Source organism: Meleagris gallopavo, chromosome 2 (genome assembly GCF_905368555.1).
Source record: "Meleagris gallopavo chromosome 2, MGAL_WU_HG_1.1, whole genome shotgun sequence".
In the NCBI taxonomy this organism is placed as follows: domain Eukaryota; kingdom Metazoa; phylum Chordata; class Aves; order Galliformes; family Phasianidae; genus Meleagris; species Meleagris gallopavo.
In genome coordinates this window covers 55715760-55737320 of record NC_139405.1, presented here as the reverse complement: position 1 = coordinate 55737320, position 21561 = coordinate 55715760, and the positions used below count along the sequence as shown (strand labels likewise).

Below are 21561 nucleotides of genomic sequence, written 5' to 3'. Positions count from 1 at the left end.
TCCGAATTTTGCTCTGACAACAGTGAAATATCATTAACCGTAGTGGAATTGCAAGTCTGATGTGAAGAAAACTGGATTTGGTGACTTAAAACTTTATACGTAAAAATAACTGGTGAAATAATATAAAGACAGGCCAAATTTTGGTAGAATATCATGAATAGTTTTAGATTTACACTGCAGTAGAGTCTTGTTGCAAGTGGATATAAACAGAATTGTGTTTTTAATTTTTAATCTGCATGTTTGAAAAATATTACAGGATTCTTGCTTATGAAGCAGTAAATAGTTTTAAGCCATTCTATAAACTTAAACATTTTGTCAAGTTTAACTGGTGAATGGTTTAACACAAGGATCTTTGATAAAGCTGTCTGTGGAATCCAAAAGACTCTTGGTTATTGTAATGCATCCCACGCCGAACTGATGAGCTCTTCTAGAGAATAAAATATGCCCCCACTTTTTTTTCTGAGCGGCAAAAGACTTTCTTAGACTTGGGTACAATAGCTTGTAGCAAAGGGAGTATTTAATAAAATTACAAAGAGGGAAGTCTGTTTTAGTTAAGCAGTAGGCTGTCACTGAAGGAAAAAGGAATAAAAGCGTGTAGTATAGCACAGCAGAAAAAGGGGCAAGCTGCTGAAAGCTGGATAATTTGGGGATATAGAGATGTCACTTCCTCCCTTTGCCAGGCTGTGAAAATCTTTGAAATTCCCACTGGTAAAGCTGCCAACACAAGCAAAGGAAAAAAATGGAAACTTCCATGCAACTTCCCCTTTGATGCAAAGAACAACATAGACGTTCAGAGGAATGAATTTATCAGCACCATATTCAATACAAACCTTTTGGAAGCATTATGGGAAAAGCGCAAAAGTCTTACCCTAAAGAAAGAAAAGGTGTAACAGATTAGTTTATTACGTTAAAATATTGTTAGAGCTGTGTTTCTAAAGACTGCTTTTAGCAGAAGTTGCACACTTAAAATGTGGAATGCTATCCTCCCCAGAATTTATCGTGTCATAATGAATGTGCAGTTAGCATGGCTCAACTGTATTTTCAGAGTACAGGTTCTTTAACACATTGGTGACTCAAGCATAAATGTAACTGTAGAGAGGAAGATATAAAATCTTTGTACCAAAATCAGTAATCATTAACTTTGCTTTTACCCAAACTTTTAAGGGACGTTTGTGTGAGAGTATCTCCAAAAGGCCAGGTTAAATGACCGAGCTAGGCTCAATATCTGTCTAAAATGTCTGTAACTATAATATCTTATTCATGCAGTTTTACTACATTAAGACAAAGTTTTACTTAAGGCTCCTTTTCAAAGCTGTCATACAATTAAAATAATTTCTATCTAATGTGGTTGTCTTATCCAAACATATGAAAGACAAACTTCATTTGGTCCTAAATGTACCTTTTCTTTAACTTTTTTAGTGCAATTGCTGCACAAACTTTCTTTTTTTTCTTTTTTTTTTTTTTTTTTTTTTGTTGTAATTCCTTATTTGTACTAGTTCATTTTTAATGCACATACAAATTTTTCAAGTGGCATTGAAAGTTTATTTGAAAAAAACAAAACAAAACAAAAAAAACCAACAACTGAATTTTATGCCATAGCGCCGTGTGAATCTTAATAATGGGGGTGACCTCAGCTAAAATGCTGATTTTTGCTGATCTATTAAAGTAATAGCTGAAAGAGATTGCTTGCTATTCCAGGGTGTGTCAGCCATTCCTTAATTGCTGTGTCTCCCAGGTCAGAAGCAAAACACCATCTTTTCTCTCATGTAAAAAGCACTTCCCCTACCATGTTAGGCCTTGCTCCAGGCACAAATAAACAGCAGGAGTCCTAGCTCTTTGCCCAGAAAGGTCAGGCTCTGTTGCTGCTGCTCCTCCTTTTGCCTGCCCCAGCACAAGAGCACTGTCTCTAAATGGTTTTTATACAGCAGCTTAGGAATCTCTGCTCTAGTTTTCTGGTGGTGGGGAGGCCTATGACAATTATGGAGGTGCCAGTCAGCTTTCAAACCAGTCAGTTAAAGAAAGGATACTTTATTTAAAAAATGTCACGTCTTACTCCCTCATTTCTGAACATGTGTGATGATATAGTTCGTGTTTCTGCATATGCAGAGGGGGAGAGAGAAAAGACTTGGTCATCTTGCAGAAACAGGACAAAAGCTGAAAAAAAAGTGCTTGGTACAAGAAATGCAAGCTGCCTGAGCAAATGAAAGAGAGAACTGGATAGAGTTTTGTTTGCTCAAACTGGATATTACCTAGACTGAAGCCTTACAAAGAGTTGTAAAGTGCTAATACATTTTATAAGTGTCTTTGAACCCATAAGGATGAAAATGATAGAAAGTGTCATCTGCTGTTTGGAAGTTCAAGTCAAAAATTCTCAACATTTCAGCTTCTCATTTCCCTCCTTGCTTTCAAGATCTGCTTCAAAAATCTAACTTCCCAGCTTTCACATAACTGTAGTTCTCTCCTGTACTTGTTTATTTTATGACCAAATAAACAGTTTATTTGAATGTTGAAGATTATACAGCAGCTGATTTTGTAGAGCCATAAGGAGAAAATAGATTTTAAAATTTTAATGTTGGGGTCCTATTTGTACCCATCATCCAGCACTGATCCTGGCTGGAGACTTAGAAAACGTGGTCAAAAAAGCATTGTTTAAAATTATTTTTACCTCTAATGCCTCACATAAGGTGACGGCTTTGCTTTAGAAAGTATATCGAAACTCTTTTCACATAATTTGTCCCTTGAACTTGATGTTTTCGATATATTCAAGATTTTACTTCTTTGATTTTGATCAAAGTATCATATTGTTTTGAAATATCCACTGGCAATGAAACATAAGTGCATTTTGGAGAAAATTTCATTGAACCCAGTGGAAGAAACTGAGATGAAAATGCTGAGGCAAAAAATACTATTTCCAGTTTTGACAATTTTCTTATGTCGATGGTATTAATGTTTAAGGTTTAATACCAAAGACTTAATTTTTCAAGACAAAGGCAAGGTGTATTAAGGCCTCAATTTTTTTTTTTTAATGTGATTTAAAATGTTTGCAGCTTGTTTAAAATACAAAACTCATACATTAATATTTTTTTCCATTACTGCTGCTTGAAAATCTGAGGTATTGAAACATCTTTATTTGCTTTGAGTTGAGCAGTTTAGATGGCTTTCAGTTGTTTCTCAATTTATTTATTTTTTTTGAAATTTCACCAGAGTTATTATGTTTTGGTAACATGTTAATCACAAAGAAATCACACATCATGGCATCCAGCTGGAATCTGCTCTTTTGTTGTTTTTCTTCTCTGTACCTGAGAAGCTGCATTCTGCCAGAGTGAGGGGAATAAAGAGAGGAAAGGTAGTTGGGATGAAAACTGAACTTTTCTTCATGCACTGCAAGACTGTAAGTGCCCAGACAGAACATAATAGAGCTTCAGTTTTGAGCAGAGCCTAATGAATGCAATGTCACCTACTGAGAGGATTAGTGAAATAATGTTGTTTTGATTTCTCTCCCTTTCTTTTACAAACAAGCCCTCAAACATGTAGGAGACAACTGTGAAGTGTTGTTCAGAGGACAGCTTATTTTCCCTTATGAGTGATGGGGTTTTGTGGAATTTCCTCAGGTGCATCCTGGAGAAAATAAACAAACAAATAGAAAAATATGAGATAATGAAGGCTTCTGATAGCAGTTTATAAATTTAATCTAAATTTCTTGAACATGCGTGACAGTTCTGATCTGAGAATTTATTTTTTCTAACAGTTTGTAGCTTAAAAGAGGAACTAACAAAGGAGCTAAAAGCAGTTGAGCTCGTTTTTTGACACAGTTGTGCTGGGCTGGGCTGAGCTGAGGCACCATTAGAGCAGCCTGGTGAAAGGTTCATACCTTTAGGGCCTGTCATGACCTGTGAGACCCAGTCCCACAGCCAGGGAAATGTGAAGAGGCCCTGAGGTGGGGCAAAGTCACTGCCTTGCACAATTCTAGGGATCAAAGCTCCTTCAAACCCTTTTCGAATGCAAGATCGCAATCCAATAAAATATTTATTTGGCATTGAATTTGATCTCTAACTAGGAAACTGTGAGCGATCCAAATCTTATAAGCAACTCTTTTTTTCAAAAAGTACCCTCTCCTTCTTGTACTTATTTGTCATTAGTCGTATCTCTTTATTACTTGTAAACCACATTGATTCAAAATGTAAAATGGTTGTGATTGCTCTTGGAATGCATGAGACAGGCTTGTTCTACAGCAACAAAATGTGTTGCTGTTGTTTTTCTATCTAATCTGTCTTGAAGTACTTCATGTACTGTTTGATGAAATCCAAATGGCTAAAAAAGCAAAGCAACTGCAAAACTGTGTTCAAGGGAAGGTTATGTTCCCATCGATATCTGAATAAGAGATTACTGGCTTTCATAAATAAAACATTTTCCTTTCCTCCAGTTTCTTCACCTGGAGGAAAAGGAGTAGAGAAAATGCTCTTACCTAACCTGCCATTTTTACTATGTGCAAAGCTATGGTTGTAACAGCAACTGTAACTTTTGTTGTCCTGAACAGTTAGTGACATTACTTAAAAGGTAAAGGAGTACTTGTGAGCTTTTCTTTTGCGCTGGTATTCTGCCTATTGCAGGCAAATACTGAACAGCACTATATAAAGTAGACTGCAGAATATGAAAAATCATTCCAAAGAGAATTCCAAATTATATCCAAAACAATGTTCATTACTGTGACCCTAAGCCAAATGCTTTTATTTGCAGAACTAGTTCAGAGATTCCAAATATTTCACATTTCACACTTTCATATTTTCTCAAATGAATACAATTTTTATTCACTACTATCTGCTATATTCTTGCATGCATTTCTTTTCACTTGTGTGTAAGTCCTTAGAGCAGTGATATAAAGGAAGGGTACAAAGAAACTTCCCATTTCAGTGTCTGTAGAAAGCAGCTCTGCTTTGCTGATTTCAATTTGCAGATTGATCAGTTCTTTAGTTAAATTAGTTGTTTCCCTGTCTGTCTGAGGAAGAAGGTCTTCTATAGATGTAATTGTATTATCTGATCATTATTTGACAGTATGATGGTCATTTCTTTGGTCCTTGCAGTCTATGGGCAGAGTAGTGTTGATCTGTGACAGCAGCTGGGGAAGCTCATGAGGATGAAAGTGAGGCAGTGAGGAGACACTGGCTTTGAAGGCTCCTGTGTACAGAGCTGTATGAAGAGGTAAGGGCATATCCTAGAACTGCCTGGGAGAGCACAAAGCAAGGCCACTCTTCCTCTGCCTGATGCCTGGTAGAAAAAAGAGACAAATTTTATTCCTCATCTACTCCTGTGACATCTCTCTGCACTTCATAGAGCAGTGCCCAGGGTTTTCAGCAGTAAGGCTCTTTGTTTGTACCTGTTGTTAGAGTTAGGGGAGTATGGTTAGGGTGGACTTAATCTTTAAAGTCTTTTCCAACCTAAGCAATTCTATGATTCTATGATTTTGGTTTTTCCTTGGCAGCCTTTTCCATGCTAGCTTTTTCCTTTGTTTCCCTTTTTTAATGGTGAAATAAGCTCACCATCTAGCATTAGTGAACTTTCACATCTGATGTATTAGTTGTTTCAGCAGTTAAAAATGAGGTTATGCCCAATGCTAATGTCTAAAACAACATCTGAAAGCTGATTATGCCCTCCGCAGTACTTTATATATGCTCCAGTGGGTTTTCATTGTCAAAGAGGTGAGCCTTTATTGTGCCACATAATGCAGTGAAATGAGGATTATTTGGACTTGCATGAGATAATAGCAGGTGACAGGCACCTGTTTAAGGGCATACATTGTATTCCTAAGCACAAGTATTTTAGAGAATAAGCAAAATTTCCAAGTAAAAGCTTTTGCACTTAAGTTTCCTAAATAGGCTTAGGTTCAAAAAAAGGCACTGGAGAACCTGAATGGAAGTGGCCTTACAGTCCATGCAGTTGATTCTAATAATAAGGCGTGGGACCTGTCAAATGATGGCACAAATATCCTAATCTGAACTGACGTGGCTTTCTAGCCCAGTTCATCAATCATGTTTTATTAGCTTTAACAGAGCCAAGCTATCTATCATTTGGATGTTGTAGTGGTGACAAAAACTGGTGCCGAAAATGTGCTGCAGGTGTAACTTTCACTCAAAGAGAATTTCTGAGCAGCAATCAGGTCCAGTTTGCATGGGGAGAGAGTGCCATCTTCAGTTTCGCATCTCCATGTGAAGCACAGCTGAATTTAACAAGCGTTGCCCAATGTCTAACAAGTGAAGAAAAAAGCATCGGTAGAAATTTGGAAATGGTTCTCAGTTCTTATTTTTATTGACATTGGACTGATGAAGGAAAATGACAAACATTGTGCTCTTGTTCCCGTTTTAAGATACAGTTTATTTAAATACAGCTGTTGTGATGAGTAATTTCTAGTGCAATAAAGAAATGCAAGGTTGGGCTTTGCCTTTTTGGTTTGCAGTGTTGTATGAAGAGATAACAGTTGCCAGCTGGATCACTGAACACTACTAGCCAGTAGCATATTGTGTGCACAAAAATGAGAGCCAGCAGTCTGTACTTTTGTAAGAGCAATCAATTCCCTGTATTCTTTTGGCATAGAATTGACTTGGTGTTTGCACTGGGGTCCTGGCACTTGACCCTTGTTTTCCTTGGCTCTATGTCATTTTGTAACAGAGTTCGAGGATACTCCTCGTTTCTTGTTTCTAGCGTGTTAACATATTCAAGTAAATATTATCTAGAACAGGCATAAGCATTACCCTTTGGGGGAGTATTTGTAAAGTCTTCAAGTCCAGATCAAACAATGGCATCCATCTTCCTTCCTCCTGAAATTTTTTTATTTGCAAGATGAGTGTTTCTGGCAAAATTCTTTCTTTGATCTTTCGAAAGACTTTATTTTGTGTGTATTCACAGACAAGGCTAACACCCATAAATATCTGTGTTACTTGCTGAATGTATGCCCAGGTAGGGTATTTTAACACTTAATAGGACCTGGTACAATAAGGAGCAGATGTGTCACAGCAACAGCAGGCAAGCAGGGACGGGAAGGTGGTTTCATTAGAAGAGCCTTGGGATAAATGCAGCACATTAGATACCCACTGAAAGACAGGAGCTGTTGATGGGGTGACCTCTGAATGCAAGTCATCTTACTATAAACAGAAGGGTGTGGAAAGCCATTGGACAGAGCCAAGCGTGTTTACTATCCAGATCTCCTCTTAGTTAACTTAAGTAACCTGACTGCGCTAGGCTCAGTCTGACAGTTCAGGGAAGAACAAAGTGTCTTCAGTATTTCCAGTTTAAAAAGTTGTAGCCCGCTGATGGATAAAGCGTAGAAAATATGTCTGGACACCTCAGATGCTGAACAGTGGAAGTTAATTAGTGCCAAACATCACAGACAGTCTTTTTTTCTTTTGTCCTGGAAGGTGACTTCACACATTTGGGGAACTCGACTCTATTCTTCAGAGATAAATGAGGTAAGGTTACGATGGATTTCAATTTGTGATACCGATGCAGTGGTCACTTAGTGATGTGATGGGAAATGCAAGTGGGTATAAGTTGTGTGGTCAGATTGTATTCTGAAAAGCAGATTTTTTTTTTTTCATTTCTGTAGCAGCAGTTTCAAACTTGTTTTGGGAACATCATAAGTGTTAATTTATTTGCTCTGGAGAACAGAACTTTAGGCTGGGCATTTGTCTGAATCCCTCAAATACTTTGTTCTTCTGGGAGCAGCTTGTTATTAGCGTGGGAGTTAACCTGTTAAGTGCTGTAAGAAAGAGAAGGTGTTATTCTGTAGTATGCTGTAAGTGTTGCATTTTGTCAAATCTTTAAGCAGTTTATTGGTTGTGCTATTTGATTGCACTATTCTAAGGGACACTTAAAGGCTGGTATGTTGAGATAGGTGTCCAGGTATACGCAGAGTTGAAATTTAATTATCCTTAAACTGCAAAAACTGTAGAGGGTAATAAAATTGTTTTAATTTTCTACTCTATTTGAGTCAATTAAATCAGTTTCTAAATTGATTAGACATTCGTTTGGAACCAATAATGCTGTAGTGTAATTACACTAAAGCATCCCACCTGCTTTCTCAAAGCTGGCTGTACAAAGCTTTCCCTCTAGTGTTGTGTGTCGTACGTGTGACTTCATATTTGAGTCTTACTGCACTCTGAATGTTTCAAACTTTTAATGGGTTTTCTAATTACATACTCATTTTCCTAGAAAATAAACTCTGATTAAAAACTTCCTTTCCCAGGGAGTGTGGGAGCACGCATTGCTGTTGCGTTTGCATGCTTTCCTCCGCTGCCGTGCTGCTGCCCAGCTGCGCTCAGGGGCTGTGACATGAGCTGGCACCTCCTGCCTGGCTGCCTGGGCCCGCTCCATTCGGGGAAACCTGGAAGGGGCTGCACTCAGCAGCACTCCATGGTGCTGGGAGAGCCAGCAGCACACTAGAGAGGAAAGAAAGGGCAGTCCAGCTTGGTCCGTCTGTAAAAAAAAAAACAAAAAACAACAAACAAACGAACAAAAAACCCCAAAACAACAACAAAAAACATTACTGCTATAGGAAGCTGTAATGTTTAGGGGACATGTTTTGAAGAAAGGTATGATAAGTTATTACAGCCAATAAGTTCTTTGGTTTTGTTTCTGGGGTCTGGAGAGCAGTGAGCAGCGGTATCCAATTACGTGTTTCTTTTCTTGGACTGCTCACTGTTTTCTGAAATGAGCTCCAGCTAAGCAGCTTTTAACTGTCTCACCACCTTTCTTGCCATTTTAATTTCTTCATCTTCTAAGGGAAAAGTAAATCCTAAGTAGTTACATAAAGTGAGTAACGCCTTAAGTTCCTGAATTAAAAACACATTTCTCACCAATGCGTGTTTTTCCAAAACAGTTTTGGATTTATTGAACTGCTTAGTGTAACTTGTTCAATGCCGTAGTGAATCAAGTGGCATCAATCTGATACGAATGTGTGATAATCTCAAGAAAAAGGGCTTGAATTTGACTTTGGGGAAATAGCTGTGTTTTTGTATGTTCCTGCAAGCCTTCATACGTGTGAGTCTGCATACAGGGAAGCTCATTTGTCTCCTGCAGAAATTAGAAGTCCAGGTTATTTGCGAACTTAAACAGATGAGGATTTAATAAAATATCTGAGTATACTGTAAAGTAGAAGAAACACATGAAAAACACAATGTGTACTGTCTCTGATTTGCATTATAGCCTGTCTTATTATAATCTTCATTTTCTGCCACTTCTATTGCAAGTAGCTATACTAAAATTTTATTGAAGTTGCATATACATGGAGAGATTGTAAAAAACAAACAAACAAAAAAACCCACAGTTTTAATTTTTGAATTTTATAATTTATTTGGTAAACGTTAAAGGTGTTCAAAATTTAACATATCATTTCCATGTTTTTAAATTAAAGAGAGCATGGCTATATTACACTCATGTATAAAAGGTATGTGAACTGTTCGTAGACATAACGTTCTACTTAATTGTTACTTCTTTTTGTATTTTAATTTATGAGCTGTATTTTCAATTACATTTAACATTGCAAAAATCCAAAAATACATATTTCTGTGGTAGTCTAACAGGAATTATACCATATGCAGTTTATTCCTTCAATATTTAATTTAATGCAATATTTTAATAATTGCCCTGACTTAATACACAATTTAACAGTATTCAATTGTATGTAAATACCTGTAGAAAATGTGAAGATTATTAAAAAGCTCATTTTAAAATAAATTCCTCTTTATCTCCAAAAAAGGTTCAATTAAAATATATATTGAAAAACCTGAGTTGATTGCAAACATAATTATTCAAGGTTGTTGTTTTTTTTGTTTTGTTTTGTTTTGTTTTGCATTGGATTGAGTGGTGGACGGTATTATAGAATATTAGAATTTGCATTTTATTTTAGCTAGAGTTAACTGAATATTTGGTTACTAAATATGAAACAAATATTTACTGGGTGTTCTCGTAATTAATCTATAATTGTTCTTCAGAACTAATTTCGGGAATATTTAAAAGTCATTAACAGAACTTTACAATTGTACACCTTTACAATTTATAACTCTGGTTGATCATGTGGCATAACTGAAAATAAAAAGATTGGAAGGGGAAATAATTTGAAGCATTTGCACGTGAACAGGGATTCTGTGTGTATCATATACAGTTATTTGCACACGTGCACAACTCTGTTTTCTTGTATGCTTGCACGTTCTTTCTGCCAGGGCTTACTTTCTGGACAGAAGGAATTATCTCACAGTTAGATTTTCGGGGCACTTGACATATTTGTGCTGCTGGTCCAGGTGAGCTCTGCATTCAATTAGAGCCAGAACTGAGCTCCAAGCATAGGCTCTCCTCTGAGTGCTCAGAATGTTCGCTCCACTGAAGCACAGTTTAACTTGATTGATACTTGGATTTTAAAGCAAATAAGGACTAATTTTTGCCTGTGGCAAAAGATCTTTGAAGTTTCATGCCTGCGTTGAGGCCGGATTAGCAAAGCGGCAGGACTGTGACTGGGACTGTGACCCTGTTGTGCTTGGCAGGTTGTGATGAATGGGGGAATCTTTCTTAACCTTGTGGCCAAAACATTCCAGTACTGCAGGTTGGGAGGCAGAAGAGAAGGGAGGGGGGGGTCGAAAGATGCAGGAGGCTTGGCACGTTTGGGCAGGAGACAAAGGACACTTGCTCGATTGTTTGAAAGAGGGGCCAATGTGCATACTCTTTCCATCGAATATGCCTGGAAAGGCTGTGGGAGAGAGTGTAGCAGATGACCCACAATATACTTTCTGACAGTTGACCTTGCTGTATGAAATTAATCCTTCACTATTAAGCTGTCTCCTGCTTTTGCTTTGAATGCTTTCAGAGTTTAGGGAATCTTGCTTGTTACATTCTGCTAAACAAAAGAGCTTTTTAGTTGCAATGTGTATATAGCCATCCAAAATAAATTGGAGGATCGCCTTATTTCAAGTAACTGCCTGTTGGTGAAGGAATTTACTGGAGGACTGCAAATGTAAACAAAATGATATGAATTAAAAAATAAAAATAAAATAAAAGAAGATAATTAATTGCTTCTGGAAAGGTAGTTTTACTATTTTGTTCATAGAACATTCTGAAAAGTAAAATATGCATTTTAGAATAGGAGTATTAATGAAAAATCTGAAAAATGTTTTGGGTATAGTGGTCTATAATAGTATAAATCAGCTAAACTTTCAAACCTGAAAAAAGAGGTGAAAGTGACTTATATATGAGCTGAAATGTGATCTATCAAGGCATCTTGTTGTTCTTTTTGTGGCATTTTAATAGCTATATTATCTCTGATGTTGTCCCCATTGACTAATAATGAAAAATATACTATTAGATATTGGCTTAAGATTTATTTATAATTCTTATACTATAAACACTGCTACTCTGGTTATTGTTAAGAACTATAGTAGAAAACAAAAGGAAAAAAGAATAGTTAGTATTTTTAATATGCTTTCTAATTGTGGCTGTTATTATTTCTAGTATGCAAGCAAATGTTGCATTCCTTTATGTAGATAAAATTAATCATTTAACCTTCTATGATTATTTTCCCTGTCTACCACTTTAATACTGCAATAATTATAGGCTTTTTAATGAGCATTGTATTGCAAGTGTACCTGGAGTTTACCTGTTCGTTAATTAATATCATATATGTATATGTTTGCATGTGTATAGTCTCGCTAGCTTATATTTTGTTTCTGTGCTACTTACTAACATACAGTTACTAGGTGTACAGTGCGTATTTTCCTGTATACTTATTGAAAGTCATTTTATCTGTAGTTTGCCTCGTGAATTATTCTTTTTTCTCCACGCTTGTTTCTCAGTAGCATTTTCTTCACTTTTATTAAAGTGTTCTAGAGGCATTGGAAACTAAACTAGCCAGAAGCTAACTACATTCTGTTGCATGCCAATACATATTCACATGAATATGTCTTCAAATCATGTCTACTTGTTTGTGAGATTTTATACTGCAGCGTTGCATGTCACTTTATCTTTCTTCTAACAAATTATTTTGCTAGGAGTAAGATGATATGTGCACCATAAAGAACTGATAATCTTATTTTGACCAACAAGTAGTTTGAGCTGAGAGAATTTTTTTTGCGTCCATACTCTAACAGAAGTAGATTGCCAGGCTTTTTGGTTATCTAATGTAGTTTATTAATGTTACAACAGCTGCTAGAAATTATTGCTACAATCTTCAGGGAAGTAACACTAATAATGAGAGGGAACTGAAATGTATGGTACTGAAGGACAGTTATTTACTGTACAGGAGACTGGGTAATTTTCAAGGTGGAATGTAATGCCTAAACGTTTATTACCTTCATTCTGTACTTCCACTTTTTTTCAGTTTTGAACCTACAATTTTTTTGTGATTTTTAAATGTTATCACTTATATATATTTTAAGTATGTCTTTTTAATTGGAATAACTTCAGTGTACTGTTCAAAAAATACTGTGGTTGTACAATTAGCAGATGACTTAATCTAGGACTAGTTTCATAGAATAAATTATCTATTTATACTATAATTCATAGATAGTACCAGTTGAAAAGCCAGATAATTATCGCTGAACATCTTTGGTCTACCACCAGAAGAAAGATTGCCATGGGATATCAGGGCAGTTTTTTGGCTTTTAAATTTTATTTGAATACTGTTTTATCTTGATCTCCATCTAATTCCCATCTTCCAGAATGCCTACAGGACTCTGCCAGCTGATAATGGGTAGGCAGATGCTGAGCTAAGATTGTGTTCATGTTACCTGCTCACATTACCATGATTGTCCTCCCTCCAACCTGTCTACTTGCTCCATCCACCTGTTGCTGTTTGGCATTAATTGAGCATCCCCCTCTTTCCCCCCCCTCCCAGCCTACAAAGGAGTATTCACATGCTTACCTTCTTTATTCTGAAATGTGGGCCTAACCACCATGTTCCGATTTAGACTGCTGGTTAAATCTTTGTAGCTTTATCTCAAGCTTGATGACTCATTAGCTCAGGGAATTCCTTTTGCTATTAGAAGTTAATGCAACACAGCCTCAGTTAGCCATCCCTGTTACACTCACTGGTGTTGAAATGAGAGAAACTAATGCAAGCTCGTATGAATATAGACAGGACTGGATTGTTTCCTGCAGAAGGCACAGGTAGTCAATGCCTTTTACATTTCCATATCTAAGTACATGTATACAAATGAAAATTTTTCTGCTCTTCTGGGATGTGAAGGAAAGCAGTTAATTACTGTCTTGCTTTCTAAAAGAATAATCAATACTCAGAATAGGAATTTTCCTTTTTTTCTGTCAAACGTGTTGTAGTTCAACTGGAGCTGGAGAAGCCAGGAGTCTGGCCTCCTATTTCTTGAGCCTGACCATAGCAAAGCTATCCAGTGACCAGTTACAAGATTTTTTAATTGAAGTTGATATTTTCTGTATCATTTGTGTTCAGCTCAGGATGTGGAAGAAAGTTGCTTTATTAGGTAAGTTAGATCATCTTTTTCAACTGTGAATAATTAATTATCAGTTACATTTTCCTGTCTTCCTAGTACTCTTTCACATACAACACTATCTACTGAATATGATCGTCTGTACGGAGACATGAAAAGAGCTCCAAAAGATTTAGAATTGACTTGAGCCCTCCTTAACAGATGCACTAAAAATTGTAATGAAAATCTGAACTGGTCACACAACGTGATTTGTGCTGCCAGACACTGTAGGGAATACGCTGATCTCCTGCCTTTGCATCTGGCTGCATTTGCTATAGCTATAGTAGCCTCGAGTTTGAGATAAGACCGACAGTGAAGCAAACTTGGCCAAAAGTGTATCTGAGAAAAAGAGAAAGTGATACTGGTGAATGAATGACTACACTTGGAAGAGGTTGTCTCTACCATGTAGAACTGAGCAATTCAAGTCTCAGCCTAGGAACTTTGGAACATCAATGAAACAAATTGTCACGTGGCCGAACCCACATATTATGCTTTCAGTGCACCAAAACTATTCAATCCTACACTATCAGACAGTGATTTGAGCCAGGTATTCATCCTTTCTTAATTTTCCAGACATTCATGAAGGCTTTGGTGCTTGAAATCTAATTAGTGTAAAGCTCTCATCTTGTCAGAGAATTGCGAACACTTTAGATCTTCCCTAAACTACATTCCTCAAACATTTTGAATATGGTTCAGAACCCAAATCCTTGTCTTTAGGACTCTTTTTTCTCTGGGATGAAGAATGTAGCTGATGTGTATGCACTGCTAAGAGGGATTACAGGGTGATTTTGTGGATGGATCATCCCCAAGTCTGAGTGGGAATCAAGGAATGACCTCTATGAAGTTAAGAAATTTAAGATTGTTGACCAAGACTAAAGCATATTTCTGGAAGCTAATTACCTTTAACCTTAGTATATAACAGTATGTATTTTAAAAATACAGAGGACAAACGAAAGAACAGAGGGTTAGAAGAACTTCTCTACTAGGAGAAGATTATTTTACATATGTGTTTCATCATCTGTGAAATTTGATGGCTGTGATCATGTTTACTGCACTCATGAAAGGCACTTGGATATTAGAGTCCTCCTAGGTAAAAGCCAAAATAGTGAAGAATAGAAAGGAGGAGACGAAGAACAAGGCCATTTGTTTAAATTTCTTCTAAATGAGATATGGAAAAGCTGTGGCAAGTGTTCATTAAGAGAGGTTATTTTCTGGAGAGGAAAAAGACTTGGGAGAAGTCAGCATGTAAACTCTTGACTGGCCTGAGTGAATGCTGGATCCCAGTGAAGCATCAGCATCCTCAGAAAGTGAAGCTGCTGTGGTAGAGATACTTCTTTTGTGGTAGAGAAATCAGCATTAGCATTGTATGATGTACTGTTGCTGGTACAAGATGGTTTCCGTATGAAAACAGTATATTTTATTATGCTTTATGGCATAGTACAATATACCTCTAACAAAATAGCTTGAAGTATTTGCATGATGTATTTGCAACATGGCCAAGTTAACATAGCCATAGGAATGTTAACTTTTGAACTTCCTTTCATTGCTTTAAATTTCAGCTTCAAAGTTTACTTTTTTTTTTTCCTCTTTGCATTTGTTGGCCCTGGTTAGTTTAGAAAAGCAGGAGGAATGAAAATAACTTTGGATTTTCTGAGGGGGTGCTGAATTTTATGCATATAACAGGAGATGACTTGTTATTCCTCTGAATATTAAATGATAACTCCAAAGCATTTTTTGATACACCAATTTTGCTTATGACATGTCTGTGGCACTGGGAAATCAGATTAAATCTAGACAGCATTGCATAGTGTGGCTCTTTTCCTGTATCTCACTGTGGTGTTTCTTTTTTCTGCTGACAGAGATCAGTGATAACTGGAAATGCTGAAATTTTAGAAAACATACACTTAAAACTAATTCAAAATGATAACAAGTCTGGAGGAGATCATGGGATCATAAACGGAGTAAAAACAGAAAGCACTTTTCAGTATCTTCTAGCTAATTTTTAGTTTGTGGATACTGGGGAAGCATCAAAGATGCATTTGCAGATTCACCTGCACTGACTCATACTGCTGAGTTGGCAAGAAAACAAAAGGCCGTAGACTTATCTTCATGTGTTGTGATTTTTTTTTTCTTTCTTTCATTATTATTTAAAACAAACAGAAAACAATGAGAGAGAAGGAGAGGGAGTGAGAAAAGGAGAAAAAAAAATGAGGGAGATGGGTGTCAGACAGACTTCCAGTGTTAGTGCTTATTTCCTCCTGCACGAGACTCAGACAATAAGTGAGCTGCTCCCCTTTCCAGGTTGGTGGAGCTTCCTTGCCTTTGCAACTGCTGACTGGGGTTTGCTCCTTTTCCTTCTTTCTTTCTGGGAAAGGAGCCAGCCTAATAGCCCATCCTCCCAGCAGGGCAGGGGAAAGTGTTCTGTGAGCTTTGAGCTATTAGGTAACTGATATTGAAACAAAAAGTGTGATTGTGGTATGGCATTTGCCCTGCCTGCCCCAACAGTTAAGGAAAGGCGTATTTCCTTCTTTCATCTAATACAAACAAACAAAAAGGAAAGGAAAAAAAAAAGTGATTTTTTTTTCCCCAAAGTGCATATATAAATGCATTTCAGAATGTAGAAGATTGTATTTTACAGGGTCCAATGACTTAAATTATGACTTGACCATCAGACCCTTTGATATTTTTGAAAGTGCACTTGTGCCAAAGGCAATTTAAAATGTGTTTTAAAAATGTTTTCAGGTATTAAAAAAAAAAAAAAAAATACTTGAAAGAAGCTTAGAACTCTGAACTAAGTGAACCCATTAATCAGGTTGAAAAAACAAACATGTAGGAAACCCTTCCACGGGTAAGAATGTGCCAGGGAAGGAAATTTTTGACCCCAAAGATAGCCTATGAATGCGAAAATTGAGATTGCCTCAGATTTTATCAGTTTATGCCATGAATACATCTTAATGCGACCTCTTTCTGTAAAACTTTGCAAATACAAAAGCAGTTTTATATTAGGTAAATCCTTCTGATTTAAATAGTACAAGGGCTTAAGTCATCCATAAGACTGTGCATTGTTTGTGAAAGAAACAATCATTATGGTCATGAGTAATATAAGTAAGTTACTTGCCTGGATTTATTAAACCCTTTGTCACTTCACTTCCTACATACAGTACGCACCAGCAAAGGACTCCAGTGTATTGATACTCATCATCCCAGCCTGATGCAATGAGATCTATGGGAAATATAGCACTTTGCATTCTTTTGGCCTGTCTGTAGGCTCGTTTCTGTCGAAGTTTCATCCACGCCATTGTCTACAGGTGTCTGTACAGGAGATCTGAAATATTGTGGCAGCAATAGTGTCATCTCAAATAGTGGAAGCATTTAACAGAGTAATGTAAGTTTTGTCAACCGTAGCTCCTTCTTCAAATGAGTAGTCAATGACTGGTTGAGCGAAGCTGAGGCTCTGAAGTGTGAAAATATAGCAGGTGCCAATTCTTTTCAATATTGTAGTCAGTGCAGCAAGTAGAAGAGAATTTCACTGAAAACTTTGAGTCAAACAAGATATGTGGGGACAGTACACACTGCCTGACAGCACTGTTCATCAACATTTTCTCCACTGCATGTTCAAAAAGAGCAGGAATTAAAATGTCAGGATTTTCTATCCCTTCTCCAAAGAGCTTATCTGAATTTGATCACTCTTTTTGGAGGAGTGGAGGAAGATTGCAGAGGTACATGTAGAATAAACTGTGTACATAAAACATGATATTTACTCTTTTATGTAATCTGCACAATGCAAATGTCTGGCTAGTCATTTAGATCCTCTAGAGATTTCAGTGGAGACTAGCAACTATTACTCATAAATCATCTCTATTTGACATGGAAGACCGTGCTAGGTCAGGTGAAATCTGTTTCTTTCTGTTAGGTGTAAAGAAAACTTGAGGTAGGTGTCCAAACTGCAGGTAAATTATGTCAGATATATCCTCTGTGGAATTTTCCTTATGGCTTGAATGTTCGCTAGCTGGTGTGCAAAGCAGTGTTACCAATGCATTGCTCTGAGTAGAGAGGAATACAGGAGGGTAGCTGTGATATATTTCATCATTAATACATCTATCTTTGGAAAGGAATATGTATCGAAAATAGAAGGAAGCAATGGTGCTACAGAAATAGTTTCCCATGTTCCCATTCCTGCCTTGCCCTACTGCTCAGTGTCATACGTGAATGCTCCCACACAGTACCTAGTGTGCTCTTATTTCTCCCTTGCCTAAAGGCAGGGAAAGATATCTGTTGTCTTTAAATAAGAAATCTTATTTCACGTATTACATAAAGTACAAAAAACAACTTCAGTAGTCTTCTTCCATACTTATAACTTCTGAATGATTTCCATTTTACTGTCATTTTTCGTAAGCAGGCAAACAAAGTTCACTATGTTGCAAACTTGGATGGATTTGAAATAGAATTGATTTTAGTAGCCAGCATAATAATTTCATTACTAAGAAAATGGAAGAGTTTACTGAATAGTTAAAATCCTATAATAGTTAATTCACTCTAGTGAATTTAATTTGTTTTTGAATTTAAATTGATCCTTATAAAAAGTTTGAGATTAGAGCTGTCATATTTTTAGATCTATTGAGACACAATAAATCTGCTTCACAATGTGATACCAAGTAAAATGTAACTACACACAGATCTGCACTGTGAAAAGTTGTAAGAAAAGTCTATTTTCTATTGCTTCAAGTTCTGTCACTCAACACTAGCATCAGTGTTTCTGTTTTTAGCTAAGTCAGAAACGAAGTTAAAACTTGAGAGTAAGTAATTGAAGTACTGTATTATTTATTTACAATTTCATATAACTTGCTTATATATATTTGGATACTAAAATTTTATTGTTATTAGGCTTAGATAACTGAAATCCTTAAGAGAAGTGAAACAGAACAGAGATTTAGTGTGATGAAATTAGTTGACAATTTGGGACTATTTAGAATTTTTCTCAGATCTTTCTCTGGGGGACTTTAGCATTTATGTTTTTCTTTGCAGAATCTTCACCGAGATTTACTTCACATATGTACACAGCATTTATATTATTTGAATTTAGCCACCATAAAGTGTTTAATTCTCAATAACATTTGTAGATTTTATTAAAATCAATTTGAAAGCATACATAATGCCTACAGTTTGTTATTAAATCTTAGCATGTATATTTGTGCCAGCCTTTATCCTGTTTTTGCAGTTCAAGAGATTATCATTAATTTTTTTTGTACTAGTATTAGTAATGAAGGGTGTAGTGTCAGGGTAGCAAGAAAAATCCTTGATGTACTAGACACTATATAGACAGTCTCCGTACTATGGTTTTTGTCATCAAGATGGTTATAACGGTATATGTAAAGATTGTTGAAGTCAGCATCTAACAAATATCTGAACTGTGAGCTACTGTTCTTTACACTCATATGGATATCCTGAGATAAATTCTCTTTTATTTCCATCAAAATATTCCCCCACATTGTCCATCCTCCCCTGCTCATTTCACAGACTTGGACCTCTCCCTGGCTGGTGAGCTTTCACATGGGGGTAACCTACTGTAGGGAAGCATCCTGACAGTACACCAGGTGCACTTGGTTTGTCCATTCTCCAAGCCAGAGGTAGCATGTAAACATGCTGTGAGATGTCTTTGTGTCTGCAAAGATTACTTTTCCCCCTTCACTCTTGCCTCCTTGATGCTACATCTTCAGTGGCTCCTGCATGCAGAGCTACTTCATTCTGACCCAAAACATTGCAGGTACTATTCACTACGTGCTCACAAATTTGGGAGGACAGGGTGATCATGGCCATATTTGATACAGTAGGTGAGGAAGTTCAGCAAATTCACTGACAGAATAATTTACCTCTGATATTGCAAGAGTTTTCAACTGTGCTCACTGTAAGTGCTAGAAGGGATTTCTCACCTGTGTTGCATTATGAGTTTAATGCTATGAGTGTGTGCATGTGAGATCACCTCACAGAGCTGGACCAGTTTGTGTTTTAACATGTAGTGTAATAAGGTCCTATAAAATCATGTTAAAAGGACGTGAATGTTGCAAAGAAAAACATCACAAGTGAGGGAATACCAAAACTAATATGGTCTGTGAAAATCCAGTCTCTTATCCATTATGGTGCAGCTCTTATTACGTGACATACATGACTTTCCAGTTTCCTCAGAGTGTGTAATTAGATTTTTCTTATGTTTCTCAGTCTGTATTTGTTGAATGTGAAGAATCTAAACTCCACAGTGAATATAAAATCATTCTTTGTCATACAGATATTGCATAGATATCCTAGGTATCCTAGGTCTTTGATGTTTAATAAATGCATCTCTTTTTCATGCTGCCCTCACAGCGTGAAGTGTAAGACACTTAAAACAGTGCTTATGTTTTAAATTTGAAGAATGAAGGCAGAGATTAAGGCAGAAATTATATAAAATGTTGACTAATATCTTCTTCAATTTGAGATAAATTTGATCTTCATTTTTCTGCCTAAACATAACATTTGTGCACCATTTTGTAAGTTCGAAGTACAATTCCCCAGCTTATATCATTAAGTAGATCAGCAGAGCAGATGGCATACCAGAAAGAGCCTGTTATTTTTTGCAGACTGGTCACTAATAAAGCCTTTACTAGTGACTTTCATAAATTTGTGATGAATGCTCGACCTTGTCATTCTGATTTGTACTCCCATATCTTAGATGAGAGGAGAGCAAACTGTGCTGCCCTGTTCCATCCACGCAAGCTCCAGTACTCATCCACTACTCATAACATCCCTACATTAGCTTCTGCCCTCCTCTGATTTTGCTCCCTGTTTTCTGTCCCTCCTCCCTGTGTGGATTTTTCTTCTATTCCTCATCCTATTTGAGGTCACAGGATGTTTCTCCTATTCTATGATGTTGCCTGGTTATTGTCATAGGAAGACGTTGGACTCACCACTTAAAGGACAGACACTTTCCTGATGCCATAGGTGCTTACGGAAATCATGAGAAGTGATTTTTAATTCTTACTTGGCTTCTCTCTGAGTATACTTTTTTGAGTATTCAGTGCGGATTTGGTCTTCAGAAGTTCAGAAGCTGGAATACAACAGGGCTTCACTAATGGTGTGAAAACATGGCTTTTAGAAGCATATGAAGCTAAACAAATTTGGACACCATTTCACAGAGATGACTGCTGGGCATCACTACACCTTGTACTTGTGCACTTTCAGTTTTGGGGTTCAGCCTCAAAACTTACAGGTTCTAAAGCCTCTGAGCAGCATAGTTATGTGACTTAAAATCTGAACAAAACATCTTGTTTTCTTTAAAAATTGGATTTAAGCGTTTTTAGCTGAAATATTTCAAACATTTTAAAGTAGGCAACCAGGGTAGGAGATTTCAACACCTTCTGGTAAAATTCAAAAACAGCTGAAATTGATACTTCACCACCGTAGTTAATAGTTCTCAACATGCATCTAACTGAAATGGTGAGAAAACCTGTATAAACAGAGAAAAAAGAAAAAAAAAGAAAAAAAGAAAACTGAGTAGGATTAAAGAAAAAAGTTCTTACATTTAACACATGAGAATGGAAATAAATGTGGTGTTAGTGAAGGTTAATTATTTTGAAAACAGTCACCAAAGCAGATTAAGAGGGAAAATAGTGCAGCTGAAGACAAAGATAATGATATTTAGCCTTTGATCATAAGTTTTCACTGTGATTTTCTGTTCACCTTCAAGGGTGGCGTAATTTTATGAATAACAAAGTGTGTTTTGCTACTTGAATAATCCTAAAGAGAAGTTGGGTGTTCAGTCCACCCAGCCACTTGAAAGAAAATCACATGCCTGTTCCTCCTTTAAGGAATAACATTTTTATTTATTAAATCTTTTCTCTAAAAGAGGGATCCAAAGATGCGTAATGAAGTTTGCATTCAGTCTCAAAGGAAAAGACACGTATATATGGAGTACTTATACTGCACGCTTCCTCAGAAAATGATCACAAACTGCATCATCTGTACACCAAGTTGAAAACCTGGAATATTCTTATTTTATTAAGTACTTTGTTTCCATTGCAGTATTATTGAATATGAAGTACTTGTATTT

General features: G+C 36.6%; 1 protein-coding gene across 17 annotated transcripts in view; it reads left to right on the top strand.

The window, feature by feature from the left end:
* EYA4 (EYA transcriptional coactivator and phosphatase 4) overlaps positions 1–21561 on the top strand; it is a 154277-nt gene that overhangs the window by 54791 nt on the left and 77925 nt on the right. The window contains exon 1 of one of the 17 annotated variants that reach the window (XM_085217273.1): positions 7263–7460. The exons of 15 other annotated variants lie outside the window; for them this stretch is intronic. The gene's annotated coding sequence lies outside the window, so the exon portion shown is untranslated. Of the gene's footprint in view, positions 1–7262; positions 7461–21561 lie in introns of those variants that run through there. One more of the 17 variants, XM_085217276.1, reaches the window with a different exon arrangement.